Source organism: Helicoverpa zea, chromosome 1 (genome assembly GCF_022581195.2).
Source record: "Helicoverpa zea isolate HzStark_Cry1AcR chromosome 1, ilHelZeax1.1, whole genome shotgun sequence".
Lineage (NCBI taxonomy): Eukaryota > Metazoa > Arthropoda > Insecta > Lepidoptera > Noctuidae > Helicoverpa > Helicoverpa zea.
In genome coordinates this window covers 6594198-6615959 of record NC_061452.1, presented here as the reverse complement: position 1 = coordinate 6615959, position 21762 = coordinate 6594198, and the positions used below count along the sequence as shown (strand labels likewise).

At 34.9% G+C, this 21762-nt stretch overlaps 1 protein-coding gene across 1 annotated transcript in view; it reads left to right on the top strand.

The window, feature by feature from the left end:
- The first annotated feature begins 347 nt into the window (after positions 1-347).
- Positions 348-21762, top strand: part of LOC124631231 (lachesin-like) — an 84211-nt gene continuing 62796 nt past the window's right edge. The window contains exon 1 of the mRNA XM_047165494.1: positions 348-552. The gene's annotated coding sequence lies outside the window, so the exon portion shown is untranslated. The remainder of the gene's footprint in view (positions 553-21762) is intronic.

Sequence of the window (21762 nt, the reverse complement as noted above, 5' to 3'; positions counted from 1 at the left end):
TATACATACAAATTGTATCATTAAAAGTTGAATATCTACATATAAATCGCATCTGCAATTTACGAGTTGAGGAGATAAGAATCGTACTTGAAGTTTCTCCAAATCAACGCTATTTCTAAGATCTTAATCTACAATCAAGAGACTGAAAAGAAGGATTAAACTTAATTTAAAAGTGAGAAAAGCGCTGCCAATTAACAATATGACACTAGAGCAAGTTAAAAAGAGCGGGCGGAAGACAAAGCTCCCGTTACGCCCGTTATCCGTGCGAAAGCTCACAAGTTGCTGTTGTCTGTTGAGTACCACTATGTACAGGCAAAGATTGTCTTGTCAAGAGCCGGCGCTCAGTGCTACGCGCCCCTTCGCTCCGGGCGGACGCTACGCCGCGCGCTCGTAGAACCCTCTCGTAGACTCGTAGCCGACACGCTGCGAAAACTTTCATCTTCAATCGTAACTTTCTAAATTGATCATTCGGTTTTTCGAGTTGGTTTGTTGATTCTTAATTAGTGATTTATGAATTGAATTGCGAGTGGACAACTTTTTCTATTAGGATTTGTAAGTATTTGTTGAACACTATTTTTTTTTTTGCAACAAAAAATTATTACATAGTGATAAATCTACAATCAAATCACAGTGATAAAAAATATAGCAAAAAAGAAACAATTTTAATTTATATAGCTCCTGATAAAATTCAGTTCATTAATATTCCCACTGCATATTCGGGAAATTTAAACAGAATATAAACGAAATAGATTTTGGGGAAAGATAAGGGCTATAATTAAATTAGGTGCTCGTCCGTGATCTAGCTCCAACATTTCCATTGACTCGTGTCATAATAAACAAAGAGAAGCTCCGATCATGGCGAAGGTCCTTACGGTTTTATTCGAGCATCCTTTGTTTTCTATTCACCGTATTGTCAAAATCGCTTTACGTTGCCAGTACGAGATAAAAGGAAAAATAATTAGTAAAACGCTTTGTAGACTTAGCTTTAGGAGGACCTTTTCTTCTTAACTAATACCCAAGAGTTTTATGTTCTCGCTTGCCTTTTTCGATGCTTCAATGGCCGGTTTCTGAGAATTTAGTCATTCATTTGTAGTGTGTGCACTATTGACGTGACGTAATAGTGACCCAAGTTGAATATCCTTCTGGCCGCTTTGGGTCTGTGAAAAGATTTGAAAAGAAATATAAATGGAAACTCGACCGCACTTACTATGCTTATGTATTTTGTTATTTTGCTATTTAAGATTTAAGATTTTTAGTTATTTCTTCCTTTAAAGTATGGTTTATTTAAAATTGATTATAATTGTAACTTTGTTATTTGCCCAGGTTTTCAATATTTCCATTGTTACTTTTTTGATAATGGCCGATGTAGTTGTAAATATTTAAAAATATGTTCAATAGGGAAAGCGGGGCTTGTCATGTTATTTGAAATGCAAAGCCCAAAAATTTGAAAACAGAATTGTAAAACAAAAAACTTTTACACGATCAACCCCAGCGCTTCATATTTGAAGCTTGAATAATGGCTTAATAACACACTTCTGACGTTGTATTAATTAATTTAAGTTAGTTCAGTAATTAGGGTGGATTCGTGAGTTTTTCGTTTGTTATTGAAACTAGCCGGAGCCGTGTTTATTGTGTAAACAAGCCACAAAGGACGGTTTTGCACATTAATGACTTAGGCCGGACGGCTACAGTTCGGAAACTAGAGTAGAAAACACATTGAACGTCGCTGCCCTACTGGGTATTATTTACGGTATTTGACTGTTAGCTTTTTGGTTGTAGATAAAAACTTTGTGTACATAACGCTCTATTGATATAGGAACTAATGTATACCTACCTTTTTTTGGTGTTAGACTTTTACCGACTTAAACCCACCTTGTTCGTTCTAGAGCCTGTGCACCACCGCCAAAGTAACTCTTTCAAGCAATCCGGAGGAACTTATACTTAATGATTAAATCCATTATCGATACACAGATATACAGCAATTATCGACAAACTTGTAACTTCAAAAAGCCTTAGAGTTGAACTAGCCACAGTCCTTATTAACAAATACCGTTTCCACAAAGCTCCTTACGTTGCTTTAAACATAATCTCGGAATTCCAGGTATATATTTCAAACGTATTAGTATAGAACTTATCCCGGAATTTCACGTTTAAATTATATAAACTTGTATATTCGGGATTTCTATATTCTGTTAACAGACGTAACACGATATATCACTTAGTCATCATATGCAGCATTACCGAGCCTTGAATACAAACCTATTTCTTATTTGTATAGGTACGTAACAGCTTGGTAAGGCTAACAAACTTTTTGGCAGCTGAAAACAAAAGACTGGCAGGTAAAAGGTCTATAAACTTCAGGCCGATGAGATCTTATGGCTTCACGTCCTTCGCGGCATAGCACGTCTATATGATAACTATGCATCATCCCTATAACCTTGATCGTCTAATCCTTGCATCTATTTTGAACCTTGGGCTCTTCTTAAAGTAATAAAAAAAAATTGTCGGTAACATCACTTTTGATGTAAAAACATCACTGGTTAAATTTTATAAATCTAATAAAATAACATAAATAAGTTTATTTTTGTAGAGTTAATTATACAGTAGCAAAGCATCCCATTGATATAAATTATTGATAACAAAGCATTATCTTTCCGGACTGAATACTGCACGAATGTGTCAGATGAATGAAAATGCAATGTCATTTAAAGTAAATACTGACTACTAGTTTTCACTGGAACTTACAAATGAGTCGAGAGTGAACTACTCCCATCATCTGGATTTCTAAATAATAAGTCCCATATACCTGACTTCAGAGGACCACCAATCTCTGTGCCAAATTACACTTCAATTTGTTGAAGACTGCGTAACACACGGGCGTAGTTACTTTTGCATTAGAATTATGTGTTATGAATATTATTGTTTAAGTATTGAATAACCCTGACAAAGCCGATAGTGATACAGTTTAGCTAGTAAATCATTTAAACGATACAGCAATTAAACTTGCTTATTACGGAATAAACCTTAGAAGATACATACAAGTTGTAGAGGGTGTACCATTCATCCACTACTAATTACTTAAGGTATTGCTTACACATGCTTCGTCTCAGCAAATGTACAACTTTTAATAGCTATACATACATGTTATGCAAAGAAGTGTTCTAGAAGTCAACATCACTGTTCATAACTTGAACATCCTTTCTAATATTATGAAACTGTAGGGTTTGTTTGAGTACGCTAATCTCAAGAACCATTGGTCCAATCAGTGTTAGTATTTATTGAGAAAGGCAATTTTTTACTGGTGTTCGTAATATGTAGTTCCTCGGAATGCGATTGAAATCGTGTTTTTTGCTTGTTACCGCCTTCCCTTTTACGGAAAGATCTGGTAATTATAAGACAGGACTTTTAGCATTTGCGTTAGGACAGCATGAACTGTTTAAAATAGTCCCTCTAATAAATTTATGAGTACCGTTTTTAATTTTAAATGAAAAGTTTTGATAATCGCTCATGGAAAGTATTTAAATACAACGTTAATTGGTAGAGTAAAAATAAAAATAACTATGGAAATATTCAAAGGTGAAAATCAATAATCCTTTCAAACACAAGTGCGTGTATATTAGACTTAATTGTATTACAAACAATAGTACGGCTGTCCTTATTTGTGAATTATTTATAAAAGGCTGATATAATTATGTTTGATGCCTCAGATATCGGGCTCAACTAAAGGCTCATACTGTCAACGTAATAAATATTACATAGCCTTTATTTACCTGCTTTTATATGTGACTAATAAGAATTAATGATACGTGAAAAGAACTGTCAAGGTTTTGAAAAATAGAACTAAAAATCTTAGAGTACGCACACACTGAAGAGTAAACAGTTGCCCCACTGTTGACCCGGGCGGTGGTTGGTAAAAAAATTGTCCGTCTAATACCGAACGAATACCTGATACTGTGTGTGGTCATCTTTATACTGATTTATGTTAGCAATATCTACAAAGAATGACTTGGTTTTGCATTCATTTTGAAATTGTTTAAAATTGCATAAATTACACCCTTTATAAGAAAGTTACCATCACCCGCGATATAATCCCGAATTATTGTTCCCCAAAATTCAATTTCACCCCACTTAGTACGAGTATACCATTAGTAAGAAAACGATCACGTTCTACCTGAGTATCGCTAGTAGGTATATCGCTTGCGACAAGCACGTTAACGAACTTACACCTGTCTTACAAGGAAACAAGCTCGAGTGTGCAGTGTTGCGGTAATTTAGGCACTAACGCTTAACCGGGGAGAGAGTAAACCTCTTTATTGGTTTCTTGGTTATGACTTTGAAGAGATAGAGAGATTTTAACCAAGTTAGCATTGTTTTTATGCATAGCTCTTGCAACGAGTGTTTGGTTTCATTTTTAGGAAGCCGCAGAATTATTTGAATCGTTCCTTAATCAGTTTATATACCTAATTATAAGAAAAAACGGTCGAGTTATAAAATAAGTGACGTCATAATTTTAAGACGCACTGGTTTCTCTACAATTTGTATGAAATGTGTTTGTGTGACTGCTGAGCTTATTATCTGTAGACTAGCTTCTGTTATTTGTAGTATGGGCTCCTCTAAGATATATACATAAAGACTAAATGTGAACATACAAAATGTTATATCTAACAACTTCCCTGCTTCATGAGTCACATGTGATACACACTATTGTGTCAGTGAAGCAGCTAAACATGAGTCAACAACTTTGCAATACTTCCGAATACACACTATTAAAGTATTAATACACCAATAAAGATTTAATAAACCACCAAATATAAGTAAAATTATTAATAAATTAATAAATTATTAATATTACTATGTACACACATACATACACTATGCAAGTACCCGGATAAGTTCAGGCTACTTATATGGTCATGTGCAGAGCAAACGACAAAAGTTCAAGCGCTTATGGCAGTTTTGACGGCCTCTTGCCAGCCATTCTTGGACAGTAGTTGTCTCATTTCGGATACCGTTAGACCAGGATTTGATATACAGGGAATATAAGAACCTAGATTATATTTTTAATGACCAAATATAAGCTAACATTTGTATTATTCAGTTATTAGTTTATGATACACTAAAATCACTTTTCAAAAATGGAACACTCTCAACTTGAATACATTTCTCTATGATATACTTTATACATATTCCCCCTTACTTATAAAATCTCTAATCACCTTCTAAGCAACATTTTATCTAATCACTACTTAAAGTCTTAAATAGTCATTAAATGTTAATTAAGACATGCTTAAGCAACGTTTATAAGTAAGAATTTTCTTAAACAGCCCTTAAGTATTACTTATCTTTAATTCACGTTTATAAGTAAGGCTGATTATGTTTAACTTCATCTCATCTAGCGAGCGTTTTCCCAACTGTGTTGTGGTCGGCTTCCAGTCTAACCGACTTCTGCTGAGTATCAATGTTTTACAAGGCGCGACTGCCTATCTGACCTCCTCAAACCAGTTATGATTATATGCTGTGTAAATACAATATACATATGTTTAACTCCATCATTATAAAAGAAGTACGTAACTATTCAGAGATAGCCAAGTTAACAAGAAATTGCATAAAAACTTACGTATGGGGGTGGCCTAAGTTATAAAGCCTGCTATTAACATCATAATAAGACACATATCAGCAACAGGTAGCATGTTTTTCTTTGATTAACTTTCGTGTATATATTACCTGAAAGTTAGTGTACCAGTTTTCCTGTAAGTTATTAGCTACCAATCAGTAGTGAGTCATGAGGATAAACTAAACATTGCCTACATATCAGAATTTGACAGAATTACATGTGCGAGATAGCGTTGGGTTTCCAAATTATATATTTGTTACACTTGGAATAAGTACGAAATATATATTATACAAAATAATATCAAAATAATAGTTTTTTTATTGCATAGAGTTCTTTTATATAATTATTATTTAACATAGTATGTATAATTGTTTCGAGTGTTGAAAATCATAAGGCAACACATATGGAACTATGATTGGGAAAATTTTGATTAGACTAAAGTGAAGATTCAACTAAAGTCTTTGGTCTTTGGCCACTGAAAAACATTTCTTTACTTTTTAAATTTCCTCATACCTAAATTCTGTTTTTATCCAAGTTTGCTAAAAATAGTATCTTGATAATTGATCAGACCCACGTTGTGTGTAAAATGCTTACAATAAATAGGTACTTACACATTATAATTTTTGCCATCATCTTGTGTACAAAATTCGAAAGTTTAGATCTTCAATAAAATATTTTATCTAGATACGGCACTTTACGTTGAAGTTACCATTACATACGGAACCAACATTGAATGCCAATATAAATATTTGTTCCGTTGCGGAAATCGAACTCTCTACAACGCATTCCAATACCGGTATTCAAGCTCCTGTAAATCAGTCCTACTTACTACAAGATTTTGCTCTGAAATATATTTTATTATGATATTTATTAATAAGTGGGGTGAAAGTGGGACTTAAGATTTTTAATTTAGGTTAGGTTAAGTTTACTGATCTAAAATACCTTACCTTCCCAATTAATTTACCACCCATCTATGAAACCATTGGTACAAGCGTAACGTAACCTTAATCACTACACCATTTTAAGCTTGTTGAGTTATCAATAATTTTTCTTTGTGTTAAAAACTTTAGAATATCTTAATATATAATTATGAATGTCACAAGTACTTTTTCACTCTCTCCAAAAAGATACATACACCACATATAACACAGCCTAACACAATTTGCCCTCGCCTTGCAAACTCGCCTACAAACTGTTGTTTTGTCCAAATTGACAAGAATGTCATAGGCACAACCGTACTGTTTGATGTGTCCCTTCGTCCAGCATACTCACCATGGAATCCTGATATTTCATGAATGTCAAAAAACTGTTCTGAAATAGTGCTAAATAGTGCCCAAAGGAAAAAAATAGTGCTCTTGTACTTGCGAAGTTATAGCCATAGTTCGATGAGTATGCTGGACGAAGGTTTCGCCCAGCATACTCACCTCCGTCCGGAGAATCTGTATACGCTTCAAACATAATTCATACTTCAAAAAATAGTTCCCAAATAGTGCCAAACGGTTTCCAAAAAGAAAAAACAGTGCTCGAATAACTTCGGAGTTATAGGCTTCGTTCAGTGAGTATGCTGGGCGTAGGTTCTACGCCCAGCATACTCACCTCAGTGCGCGAATATCGAACGAGCTATAGGTACAATTTACGTCTCAAAAAATTGTGCTTGAAATAGTGCCCAATATCAGTCCAATTTTTGCTTGACTTTTGACCTAGAAAACCATTAAATTTGATTGTAAACTTCTACATACAATACATTGAGTACAGTCGAATACAATATTATTAACTTTCTTTCTAACAATTTTTGTCTTGTGTAAATTATTAATTGTCTATGTAAGGGAGTATTTACTTTAGAATCGCAATATTATTAATTACACATTATTTTAATAATACTTTATAATAATATGATTAAGCCTTCGCGCGTCGCATGGGACCCCGGTAGCTAGGAACAATGATTTTATATATTTTGTCTAGATCACGGCGCTTGAAGGATTAAGATATCAAATGAAGTAAATCATGCATGAAAAATAAAGTTGCTGTTATTAATGCTTACATTACAACCTTTCATTGATGAAACTATTGGAAAGAGTTTTAAAAATTTGTATAACTATGTCACAGTACTAGTTTTGACTGGTTATAAGTTTTGCCTGCAACATATATACAAAAAGAAACTGTATAATTTCCTTTTTACAATTTTTCAAGATATTAATTTTATTGGCTGCAAATGACTGTTTTTATTCAGACAAACACACAATGCAATGAAGTAATAGACTTCATTTACGCTTAAAGTTTCATTCATTTATTATTATTTATAAAATATATAATAATGCATTTAATCGAAAGTTTTTGACATGTGAGAAAATACCATAATTATTTCCAATAACATGAAGTCTACAATTAGAAAGTTTAATATTTTTGTCCAAAAACATGTGTCGACGACTGTACCCCATTTTACGTTAGTATGTAGAAGTTTACAATCAAATTTAATGGTTTTCTAGGTCAAAAGTCAAGCAAAAATTGGACTGATATTGGGCACTATTTCAAGCACAATTTTTTGAGACGTAAATTGTACCTATAGCTCGTTCGATATTCGCGCACTGAGGTGAGTATGCTGGGCGTAGAACCTACGCCCAGCATACTCACTGAACGAAGCCTATAACTCCGAAGTTATTCGAGCACTGTTTTTTCTTTTTGGGCACCGTTTGGCACTATTTGGGAACTATTTTTTGAAGTATGAATTATGTTTGAAGCGTATACAGATTCTCCGGACGGAGGTGAGTATGCTGGGCGAAACCTTCGTCCAGCATACTCATCGAACTATGGCTATAACTTCGCAAGTACAAGAGCACTATTTTTTTCCTTTGGGCACTATTTAGCACTATTTCAGAACAGTTTTTTGACATTCATGAAATATCAGGATTCCATGGTGAGTATGCTGGACGAAGGGACACTGTTTGATCGTCGCGCACTACAAAGTTGGCCAGTTACACAAGTGAAAAACAAAAAAAAAGAAACGAAGTTCGAATTGCGAAATATGTGTCGTGTCTTCTGTCGGCTGTTTTAATTGGTTAGCATTTTATGGAAGAGTGTTTTAAAAATGGAAAAAATTAAAATCAATGGAAATTTTCAAATTGAAAACAAATATTTTTATTGCTTTTAAATGCTATTTAAAGTTCGAATTCGAAATAAAAAGAAAGGTATTATTTCAAAGTTTCCATTTTTAATTTTATCTATTTTGAAAATAGAACGTCTTTATTCATTGTATTTTAAATCAAAGTTCTCATTCTCAGTACTCTTCAATGTAAATAATATTTTCTTGTATTTGCTCCCAATAAAAATAAAGTTTTTTTCATACAACAAAATAATATAATTGTTACCAACAATAGTTAGACGGTTGTTGCGATTCTGTATCTCCATTCCTTCAATTTCGCTGCAATTTGAAGTGGCTTCGCGCCGCCCGTTCTATTGACGCAAAATTTTTGAAATTGGAACTCCATAATGCCATTCTCACGAGAAGAATTGTTTTACACTTCGCCATTCAGGTTGATAGAAACATTAATTTATTCTGTCTTATATGGTTTCGTTAATTTAGCTTTTAACAGTATAGTTTTCATTACTTTTAAAATTTTTGGATCTTTGATTATAAGAACAAGAAATCTGCAAAATTTTTGACTAGGTACCTAATTTTATTTCGTAACCATATTTACCCGCAACCCTTACTTCCTACAGCGAACATAACTAAAACCATTCACGATAAAAAAATAACCCTCAAACGCCGATACAAACAGCAGTGCTCATATAAACCCGGGATAGTACCCCGGAAGGGACGCGTGTTCGCCTTGCAGATAACTGAAGAAAGTGTCGAAGGACCGTCTACGTCGTCACACTATCGCCGCCTCACAGTCATTAACGGCAGTGCTGTTGTCCGAACTTATTATCGTTTAATTTATGACCACACATTACCGCTTAAGGCGCCATTAAGCCGCTCCGGGAAAGACCCCGGGAATAAATAAACCGGGAAAGTTCACATGATGAACACCCCTAACTCGTTTCTCTCTCGGCACGTGCAATCGTTAATTTCTCCCGTCACAGATCATAAACTGTTTATTGTTTTCTATTAGCCGTCGAAAGTTTCATAATTTATTTTAATGGTTGTTGCTAGTGATACCTACAAAGTGCTCTAGTCATCTTTATGGCGAATAAAAGTTATTGATGTAGCCTTGATTGAGTATACCTACAAGGATGCTTACATTTTGATTCATATTGAAGATTCACGTTACTTTACCTATTTAGTTTTGATGATTTTAAACAGATGTGGTTCGCTACGTGGGTAAATAACTTGTATACAATAAACTTCAAATGTCTTAAAACCCATATCTATTTCACTATATTTCGTTATATCAATAAACTACTACTACTTCATACAATATCTCAAATAAAAATCTCAGAATATGTGGGTACACTTGTTAACTATTATTAGGTATCATGCAATACGACCACGCGGTTTTAAAAATAAAATTCTTATTTAAAAATAGAATATACATATGTATAAAAAGAATATATATACCTATACATACAGTCTCTCAAGAAAATTGCCAGAGTCCAAACATGATGTTTATTTTCATCATTGTATGGGAAACACAGCTGATGACCACATTAATAAAGTGCCACACTCAAATAAAAGACTGTCGTGTTCACAACAAAAAGGGGCGTTGCCCTAATGAGTGCGAGATAAACAAACAATCACATGGCCACATGGTCACTGTTCCCCCTATTTCCAAGGAATATAATCAAACAAAGCCGTTCTCCACAAAAAGTTAGGGAGTTCGACAAACGATACCGACTCGTCCCTTAATAGGAAGTTAATTGAATTAGTTACTCCATATAGGATAGTGGCCATCCTTTAGTGGAGAGATTGATAGAAGGGTTCACTAGCGTCTGGGTTCAATTAGATATCGATTTATTTTGACACTTGCTCGAGATACTTAGATAATGCAATTATATTAAACCTATTTTACATCTAGGCTAGCCTACTAAGTAACGCTGAACATACCTAAAATATTAGCCACTATGGTTGATTAAGTAAGAAGATAGGTACTACGGAGTCTTCCATTCATATTAGATACAAAATCTGTTTCTATCTACACGTAACTCATATTCATCCCCAAATATCCACGTTTCACGGCCGAATAGGTACATTCGCAGACAGAAGAAAAATATCCCACGGCGTATTTATATTAGGCGATTATCACACTGCCCCGCATGATGCAGCGTAGTGCGTGGATGCGTTTTTTTCCGTTGTATGGAAATATCTCCGTTTGTATGGAAAATACGCATAGTCCAACACACTGAAAATGCATCCACGCGCGTTCATGCGGATCACGCACATACATGCGGAGAAACACGCACCCCCGCGCGTAGGTGCGGGGCGAGACGCAAGGTATGGCACACTGAATCCCGCAATGCCGCGCGTGATTTTGAATGGGCGTGACGTGTATATTTGAAAATGGAACTCGCTGTGCGTGAATTTACAAAACGCACCTACGCGCGTGAGTGCGTGAAAAACCCGCACGATGATGCAGATCTGCACTCCCGCAGGAACGCGCGTAGGTGCGTCGACACGCAAGATGCAGCGTGATGCGGGGCAGTGTGAAGATCACCTTAAACCAACAACATGTAATGCTGAGAGAGAGGATAGGGAACGCCACCTGTCATGTTAAACATGAGTTACCGACCCGTCGACTGACACCGCATAAAGAGAGATTAAGGATCCTTGTTCACATAAAAGGGGTACAATCCTTTGTACATAAGGAATATGCAAGATCTTGTAATCTTCGGAATGATGCGATTGTGTTATGTGCTGTCATCCAGTCTAGGCAGTCTAGGACGTTTGCAGTTCCTGGGATAGGATTTGAGGGTTGAGGTTTATTCTGTTTGTATGCCCCTGTTAGTTAAAAGGAGGTCTTATATTTAAGACTGTACCTAGAACCAGTGATTTACTTAAAATCTGTAAGCTATTCTTCAGGAAACACAAAATTTCGGAGTACTTGGGTATGCCTTCGTACATAAATGTTTATGTTAAAAGCTAGCTTTGTTATCGTATCAGAATTTTCGGGAAAATTCATAAACCTAAGCATATGTATATGAGAAAGGGTTTGCCAGGCAGCTATGATAGGCTCATTGACCTCTAAAGAGCATCGGTTTTCCGATACACCGCTATAAGGAACGACCTTACGGGATAATGCATGCATAATCACTTGACAGGTGGAGTGAGGTAACAGTACCCGTTATCAGTGCTCAGTTGATTCAGCTGCCTACACAACTGATATTTTATGCCGAAATACCAGGCTTAGTTTGAAAGGCTTGGAACTAGCATCTATCTAGCGCTTATCAAAAATCTGAGATGTTCAACTAGGCTCAATACGTATCAATCTGTCCGTACTAAAAAAGATTCAGATCGAATATATTGCTGCATTAAAATAATGATTTTTCTTGCATACTAACAGTTAAAGCTCCCAAGTAGAATATTAGATCGCATATTCGTAATATCTATTTGTCTACTGAATCATTCAGTACCTACGCTTTCATAACAGTGACATATCACGCTTTTGGTTTGATATTCAAAAAAAGTAACCACTTAAACATTTATCTTGATAATGTTTTATCGATTTTCTGTCCGCCCAAAAACTTGGTGTCCCCAAAAGATTTAGCTGAAATATAGTGCTCCACCAAATACGAACCTTTTTGCATACGTAACAAGAAAACTGTTGCCAAACGCTAAAAGCCATATGTTAGCTGCTAACTAAAAGCTAACTTTACTTGCCGACTTGTTACAGATTCCTATCTTCCTGACCTTTATTGGCTTAAACTAGCACTCGAGGCTAGCTACCAGTCTTCGTATATTGACAAAAAAGGCCAACGGGCCATACTAACAGGGACAGAACGCGATATTAATGACCAATTATATTTTGTATCATTTATCAGAATTCTCAGTTCACGAATGTTATTTGTCAGAGAAGTCGTGCTTTTACCGAATAAACGAACCATTACATTATTCGGGAAGAAGTCCCAGAAAGATCACAGCGTACTCATCCTACCAGCTTAACAATTCCTGGCGAAATTTTCTACTACAGATTTACCATAAGATCTCTTTATAAATAAAGCCACTTGAACAATCAAGGTCTGTTTTAATAGCAAATAAACTTCTCAGCTAATCAATTCTAATTGAAATTCGAACTTGTCAAAGAGCTTTATTTTGTCTGTGAAGAGTTGATAATTAATTTTTCGTGACTGATTGTACTTGTGCTGTTAATTACAGGTATTAATTATTGTTGAAAACATTTTGGCGGTAGGGGTTGTTTTAAGTTTTTAATTGAACGTATGATTTTTGGGTTGTTCAATATAAACATGATATAGCACTAGTTGTTCTACACGGTTCCACTCGCTTCCCTAGGGAACTAAGTTCCACTCCACCGCAGAATAAAAGTAGCCTTTGTGTTGTCTGAGACTGTACCAAATTTCATTTGAATCGATTCAGTAGATTTGGCGCGAGTTGGAGTGAGTTTTGAATTTATAATATTACTTAAGGTAAAGTTTATACATAACTCATACATTGTCTTAATGCAGTTTGCCATGAAAAAATCACAAAAACGAATTAAGTATGCAGTGCCATTTAAAATTACCTTCAGTAGTCCTAAACCAAACCAGTCGCAATAAATTGTCGTGATAAAGAAAACCACAGGCTAAAAAGTAGGCACAAAACACTGAACAAAATCGCTAATGCATACTCCTATTTGTTTTCTTTTTGCAAACTTAATGCTTTTTTCGCTTGAAAATGTAGCCATTCTATGCCAGCACTAGATAACAAATAGCTGCGATTACCACGGCTAGTCTTAGCTAAAATGAACTTGGGCTTTTAATAATGAAGACTTCATTTAGACGTCAAGAATTACTCACATTATTCGTGTGATAAAATGTGTAATAGTGTGGTAAGATAACTTAGCAATGTAAGTACTTAGTGAACTCGTAACTACAAATTTTAATTTACTCTTGCGTTATCAGATAAGGTCTAAGTTATTAAAGCCCATACTTAACAGTTAAAATTGTACCTACTGATAATACTTGTCACCAGTTTTGTTAATCATGTTTTACTTAAATTTTATCTGTACGTACAAAGAATTTAGTCCAATAGATATTCGCAAAGGGATCATTCCTCTTGTCATACCGTCAGTTCAAATCTATAGCCGTGTTTGGGAGCGTTCATGTAGAAGCGTTTGGTTGATGTATTATATCGATGGCTATACCGCACCATGCATATCGATATCTCCGTCAAATAGAGGGAACAAATACGCTAGGTATACCTAAGTACAAAATTTTAAGAAGACTACATCAAACTTTATGGTAACTGGACATAACAATGATAGAGTGATAGGTGTGTACCTACTTGGGAATGAAAACATGTCTACCTAACACAAGCTTATCTAAAAACCTTCATATTTATTATTATGGTTTATTTTATCGGATTAAAACATTTACATTTATGAGCACGTTTTTATAGCCATCGTCATAAAGGTAACTGGATAATTCAATACTTAGAGTGCAGCGAAAGAAAATTCACGGTCATTAGGGAAGGGGTCAAATTCTAAATTCTACAGACAGATCTGACATTAAACATGAGTATGTTTGACATGTCTCTGTTTACCCAGTGTTCGTTACACAAACAAAAACAGGCTCAACTACAAGAATAATAAAGTCGCTTTTGATACGCATATGACTTACAAAGATTGTGTCAGAAAAATGTACTCTATGTGGCGGAATTTAGATTCGATATGAGATGTCAGGGTCGTCGATCCGAACAGGTACTTAGACAAAAAGTTTCAATACACTGTGGCATTTCTTGCTTGGGCAGTAGGGCACAATTTGCTGCGTAAAGGTACGGGAGATTACCTAGACAGGCGGCCGACGATAAGCGCCGAGTCGTTATAGAGGTTGTCGGGGACCCTCAAAATATAAACATGGTCCAGATGTCGCAGATAAGCGAGGAGAGCTTTTTGGCCTAATGGCAGATTACTTGAGTCGAATATGTTGCGAGCCCGCCCCCTCATGTCATGACTTATTGAATGGAAAATTCCTTAAGACCTGATAAGGAAGGCCGATGTTTGATGCTCTAAATATTTCCATCGATACCAATATCCACGAAATAGGTAGGTCATCAAAGTAATTTACCGATGTAGCAATGCAAACGTAAATTATTTACATTTTAGAGTCATCTGTTGTTGGACTCATAAAGGATATATTTATTTTATCATTTTGGATTAATACTTTTCGATTCATTTTCGCTTTGATCCATTTATTTAAAATAATTGGCTATATTAAAATTGAAAGGTTGAAAGGTACTGTGTTAATACTTTTGTGAAGTACATATTATGGAAAATTGAGAACGTTGCATTTTTTTATGTATATTTTGTTATGAAGTATCTCTTTGTTTATATGTCATGTCAATCGTAGTTAATGTTGTATATTATTATATATTGTTCGTAAAAAAAAGGAACCGTGAATTACAAACAGGTGGGTTCACATTCTCACATTGAGTTGAGCACTTATTAAAGTAAAGATTATGTTCAAAAATGTTTACTATATCAGAGAAACATGTGATGCGCCTACTATAGGTAAGAGTGTCACTGAAATACACATTATTATTTCACTGCAAATTTTCGTACTCATCCGCGCCATCGGAGAAAAAAGGCTTGTTAAAAAGTACAGCTGAACCATGAGTGAAACTGCACATTAAAACTCCATTTTTATCTCAACGGGGCTCGTAACACCATTCATTGTTATGCATACACCCCTCCCCCCCACCATTCATGTGACGTCACAGCACAGACGTCGCTTGTCTAAAACAATGTTAACACATTTTTCTGTTTTGTTAGGTTCATTATATTATTATTATTCATGAAGCACCATGTTTGGTTTTTTAAATCGATTGTTTGTATATTTTTAACAGGATATAAAAAAAAATATACATAACATAAAACAACATAATTAATGCATTTTTCTAAAAAGTATTTTGTTACCATTGCTTTCAATAATTGATAAAAATATGACCACAAAAGACATACGCAGTCTGCAAAGTCTTAAGGAAAGCAGAATAAATGATGAAGTTCCTCAATGTTGTCGGCCAAGGAAATTACATAGATAGATAGATAGATAGATATTCTTTATTAGGTACACCAATGTTACATTATATAGAGTGGCTCCTTCTAATAATGTTAGAATATATGCAATTCCCTTTGCGTGATAGTTTACCTTGGGACTTAGTATGCAGCGTCCCATTACACGAGGATACTGGCTAATGAGTAAAAACTACAGCTAAAAGTCTTTAAAAAAGTAATATCTACTTAGGGAAGAAAATGCTGAAAATACCGCTAGATTTTTGTACTAACTTTTTTTGTAAACAGTTCTAATTGATATTACATTCAATTACGTCTTTATACTACGTGTTAACAATCCAAGGATTAACTCAGTAAAAAGCAAACGGAAGTTTGATAAAACTCAAAAATAAACACTAAGTAATGCTTAAACCAGAACCACTTTAGAGCTGCATAACAATTTGAAAATCAACCACAAATTAAAAATATCCTCAACAAACTCGTTGTGAAAATTGCAACGGTGCATTATAAAATCCTACTTTCTTTTTTGCACTAAAAAAATACAAACGAGCTAGGAACGCAAATTTTCTTTTAGTTAGCAAAGGCAACAGGATGATGCCGTATTCAATATGGTTGACAAAGAATTCGTACTTCCTGCGCAACTTGCACGGTTTTCTCTACTAATTAAGGTTGGCTAATGAATACAGGGGGTTCATCCGTAGTTGTCTGGATAATTAACAGCTGAGATAGGAAATATTAATATTTATAAGACTTCGCTGGAGGAGGGAATTTTCGCAAGTACATTGTATATGTTCGGTAGAAAGTGCCGCGTTGAATTTCACATAGCCATTACACACGTAATCAACAGGGTGTTTGTATTCTATTTCCGTGTGCCGTGTGATAAAAGTGTGTGTTTTATTCACTTGATTAACGGCTGGTCTAGGGGACTCCCCTCTCGGCGAAAATAATTGCAATTTACAGCGCGCCAAGCATGGTTTAGGAAACGAGTAATTTTTGTTCATTGTGTTTGTAAAATGTGTGAAATAATGGTAGCAGAAAGTGTGCCTACATGTAGGAATAAAATTTAGGAAAAATACATATTAATAAAAAATCTATAGACTACATGCTGGAAGAAATGATAAAGAACAAACGAAAAAGTATTATTTTCACCCCATAAAATTAGAGCTACCATTCATTAAAAGAAGCATACTGCCAGTGTTCACGAGACCGGTACCTCCTAAGCTAAATTAGCCGGGGGTTAAAAGAGGTCTACCGCTGTAATTCAGCGGGTCGGCTTTCAATCCGCAATCCTTTGATCGGCACTTAATTCCCGACGTTTGGCGATTGTTGCCTCATTAGAGAAATAGACATATGGCTCCGTAGTTAAGGTTTTTTGTAAACTAAGAAAAGTGGGGTAGAAATTATGGAATATAATACATACCTACTAAATTAGTGTTAGTTAAGATGAATAATGTTAAACCTAGCTTTGTTTTAATATATTACAATAAACGATAATTTTGACAGAAAATTTGCCTCAATGGAATTTGTTTAAAAATATTATCACTTTATTCAACAAAAAAGATCCTGTAAATATGACTGAAAGTCCTATCTAAAAATTAAAAAAATATATATAATCAAATAAAAACAATATTACAACATTTATTATTGAAATTCTAATTCAAACAGAATAGCTCAAACACGGGTAGGCATACTAAATAAATTAACGTACAAATAAAAACATTTTTTCCGTTCATCGTGAGCTTTAACACCTACAGGGCCGCCAACTCGGAACGTGTACCAAATAAAAATTAAACAACGAGAAATAATCCCCAAGGGCAATTATGTGTTATGAATTGTATTAACATTCACAATATGTATCTAAAAAATGATATTTTCATACGGGATTATCTATTTATATTAGTTTGGTCAAAAAAGTTTATATTCAATTTTAAATCATGAGCATTATTGTAAGTATACCTAAAATTTTTCAAAGTACAAATATAGGTACGGCGTCAAAACCAAGGTATTCACATGGGGATATAAACTTAAGACCGTAGGACCAATTTCAATGTGTACTGAAAGGCACCTGAATTTTTATTTCGTCACGCCTTGGTCAATAATTCACGCTCAGTAACAATGTTGGAAAAATACTTCCAGACCACATCTTGTACAATCAAGGACGCCCTCAAATACTTACACAAAACTATTTGAATAAAACATGTTCCACAATGCCAAATATTCAATTATGTATGTAGATACAATTTTCTCCTCAGTTCTGTTTGTCATGGTAAAATAATGAAATGTAAATAAAAGTCTTAAGTAAATGACACGAAAAAATATTTCGTCGACGTAGTAGTTTAAATGAAAACGCTCGAAAATATGAAAAACGTTTATTTGCGGTCAACAAAGAAATATATCGCATTTTTTTAACAACTTTACTCGTGATCTGTGGCCGTGTATAAATGAAGCGACAATGTGCAATGTATCTCTGCAAACATGCGTATAAATAAACTTATGGAACTTAACTGTTCAGCATAAACGGCATGCTGTTAAATGTGATTTTATTTTTATTGCGCCAACAAAAACAAATCGTTTTATGTCGAGATTTAAATTTCAGTGTTCCGCCGACGGCTGAATATCCCAACTGTAATAAGGCGATGTTTTTATTACAGTGGGCCCTTCTAATAAGCGGACACTGTCTGTTTGCGCACAAACAATCATGCCGTTTTGTAATTTTACACCTATATTCCTCTAGCAAATGAAACAAAATTACACAGACTAATAAGTTGAAAAAACAACAGACATTTTTACGGTTGCTATGTACCTAGTTTATACAATAGTAGATTTTAAAAAAATAAAAAGGATTCAGCGTCTGTGTCTGTTTTTCCAGCAATTAAGCTTATTGAAAGTGATGTATGACATAAAAATTGTTCATTTTATCTTACTTAAAATTTAATCTTGATAAACAATAACCTAACCAGGCAAAAAGCCATTTCGAATAAGTTTAATGAAGGGAAATATAAAATTTATATATTCCAAAACGAATAACCAAGAAATTATGTAGCTGCCAGGTAATTAAATACGACATAAACACCGCGCCGGGCATGTATTATAACTGCATTATGGCATAAATATTCATGAAGCACAAACTTCCAGTGGGACTGGTGACGAATTCACCGACTTATCCGCCGCATCAAGTTTACCCCATGAATATGTAGAACTAAAATAAGGGTTCATATTATAACGACCAATTACCCCAGATTTCTCCACAGTTACACCCGTCAGTAAAACTTCTGCCAAGACTTGGTGTGTTGTGCAGATGTGCTGAGAACAAATATGGAACCTACATTTGTGCACATAGTTTTTATTTTTGTTCTATAAGTGACTTCAGGAGACTGCATTCTTTGAATGGCATGGAATTAGTTATTTGATCTGAATTTCACGTGAACAAAATAGATCTGATTAAAAAAAAAGAGCAACACCCATAAACTTAATATTATATCTTTCTACGTTTTATACAATCAATTTTAACAGTATCCGATATAATACAAAATACGGTTCAGTCAAGCTACAAATACGCACATAAGAATATTATCCCCCCCAACGTCAGATCTGTTAGCAGATGAAGATAAGCCGACGCGAGTAATATGAGGTATCGCTTAAATAAAAATCAATATCGCAATCGGTTGCGAGTTTCTTCTTACAGTCCATTTGCTTTAAGAACGTAGTGCTTTCTCAAAGGGATCTCTCGGCCCTTATTTCGAGATCCTTTAGGACCACACTTGAAAAACGGTACGGCGCCTTTAGGGCCCCGCTTCCGCCCTCCGAGAAATGCCCAAGATAAGAGAGACGTTTTGGCGCCATTCATGTTTATGGCGGGGCAAATGGCCCTAGAATACTGCGTACTTATTATAAACAAGTACCTATATACAATGTATTTAAAAACGCTTCGAAAGATATTGAAAACTCGTATTTGTTCAATGAGGAGAAGCATTTGCTTGATTTATTTGGTAATTTAAATATAATGTGTTTTCTTTTGGTAGTAAACACTCGTATTTAATGGGTATATCATCTTAGATAGGTCATCTAATTAAGGCGTTTCATAAAATTATCTCCTTAACAATATTTTACACACGAAGAAAATGTAATAGTTTTTCTAAGTAAAAGTTAATAGATTCTAAGGTCGCAAAAACTAGCGATGTCAAGTGTGGACGGGACGTGACAGTATTACTTTATTTTACAAAATGTAGTCTTCGTAAAATTCTATGAGGACCGTTTTTAGAGGGGAGCTCGAAGCACCGATCATTAACACTGTATCTATATACATATACTGTGGTGTTACTATAGTTTCCACCCGAGCCGTTGATTCCAATTACTTGCTTAACTGATAATATTGTTCTATTAGAAGCTGTATCTTCTAATTTCGGTTCGTTCTATAACGATATTAGAATCCCCGTCTACAAATCCCCTGGATTGTACCACAAAAGAGAAATATTACATACAAGAATATTTTTGACGAACAAAAACGGGAACGAGCGCTCATTTTTAGGGTTCCGTAGCCAAAATGGCAAAAACGGAACCCTTATAGTTTCGTCATGTCCGTCTGTCCGTCTGTCCGTCTGTCCGTCTGTCACAGCCGATTTACTCGGAAACTATAAGTACTACAGTGATGAAATTTGATGGGAATATGTGTTGTATGAACCGCTACAAAAATATGACACTAAATAGTAAAAAAAAGAATTGGGGGTGGGGCCCCCCATACATGTAACTGAGGGATGACATTTTTTTTTTCGATGTACATACCCGTGTGGGGTATCAATGGAAAGGTCTTTTAAAATGATATAAAGTTTTCTAAAAAACATTTTTCTTAAAGTGAACGGTTTTTGAGATATCAGCTCTCAAAGTCGTAAAAAGTATGTCCCCCCCCCTCTATTTTTATAACTACGGGGTATAAAATTCTTAAAAAAATAGAGGTGATGCATGCTAATTAACTCTTTCAACGATTTTTGGTTTGATCAAAGTATCTCTTATAGTTTTTGAGATAGGTTGATTTAACTGTAATTTACGGAACCCTTCGTGCACGAGTCCGACTCGCACTTGGCCGGTTTTCAAAATGTCATTTTTGTATCTAACAACTATTGAAACGAAACAATAGCAATGAATTCCTACGCATTCATTAAAAATGTGGGGAGCAGTAGCGAAACGTTGTTAACTGTCGGCGCATTGTATGCGAGCACTAACTGAAATAAACAAGCCATATTGAACGTGTCCGAAGCGTACAAAAAGTACAAATTGGAATAGAGGCAGAGGTCCGTCCTCCATAGGCCGACAGAGGCCGAGTTCAGGCGCGGTCCTTTGGGGCACTTGCCAAACAAAGTTTTTGTTTTATCAAACTGGTAATTCACATTTTTTGTTTTATTGCCCCAAAGCTCTGGAGATTTATAGCTAACCACTTTGCATTAATTTCGCATTCATTACAGATCTCTTGAATATTGGGCGTTTTTTTGCAACGAGATTGAGTGTAAATTACAGGAAAATTATGTACAATATTTATTCAGAGTGCGTTCTGAATATTGTTATAAATTAATTCGTTTATAAAGCTTTCCTTTTCCGTTAAAATTTTGTCATGCCGACAATAAAATTATACAAATGACTTGAAGAGAGGAGAAAGGAATTTAAAATAGACTTGCTTTTTTAAATATTAAAACTTCGAAGAAATGCATTATTAAAATTAACATTTTAACATCGAAAACCCATGGAAAATCTGCTTCCCCGTTAGCGTTTAAACACGAATAAAATATTAACGGCTTGTTAAAAGTGTACTTAATCCTAATTTGTTACGACATTAAAATAGTTTAAAGTAAAACAAAGGAGTTAAGGTCACATACAAGGCGTATTCTCTTGAGTTCGGCGGAAACCGCACATAGCTTAAGTGAACCATTAATGAAGATTAATTGTTGACGACGACGCTCACTACACCATACACACTACGTAAATGTTTGAATAGATACC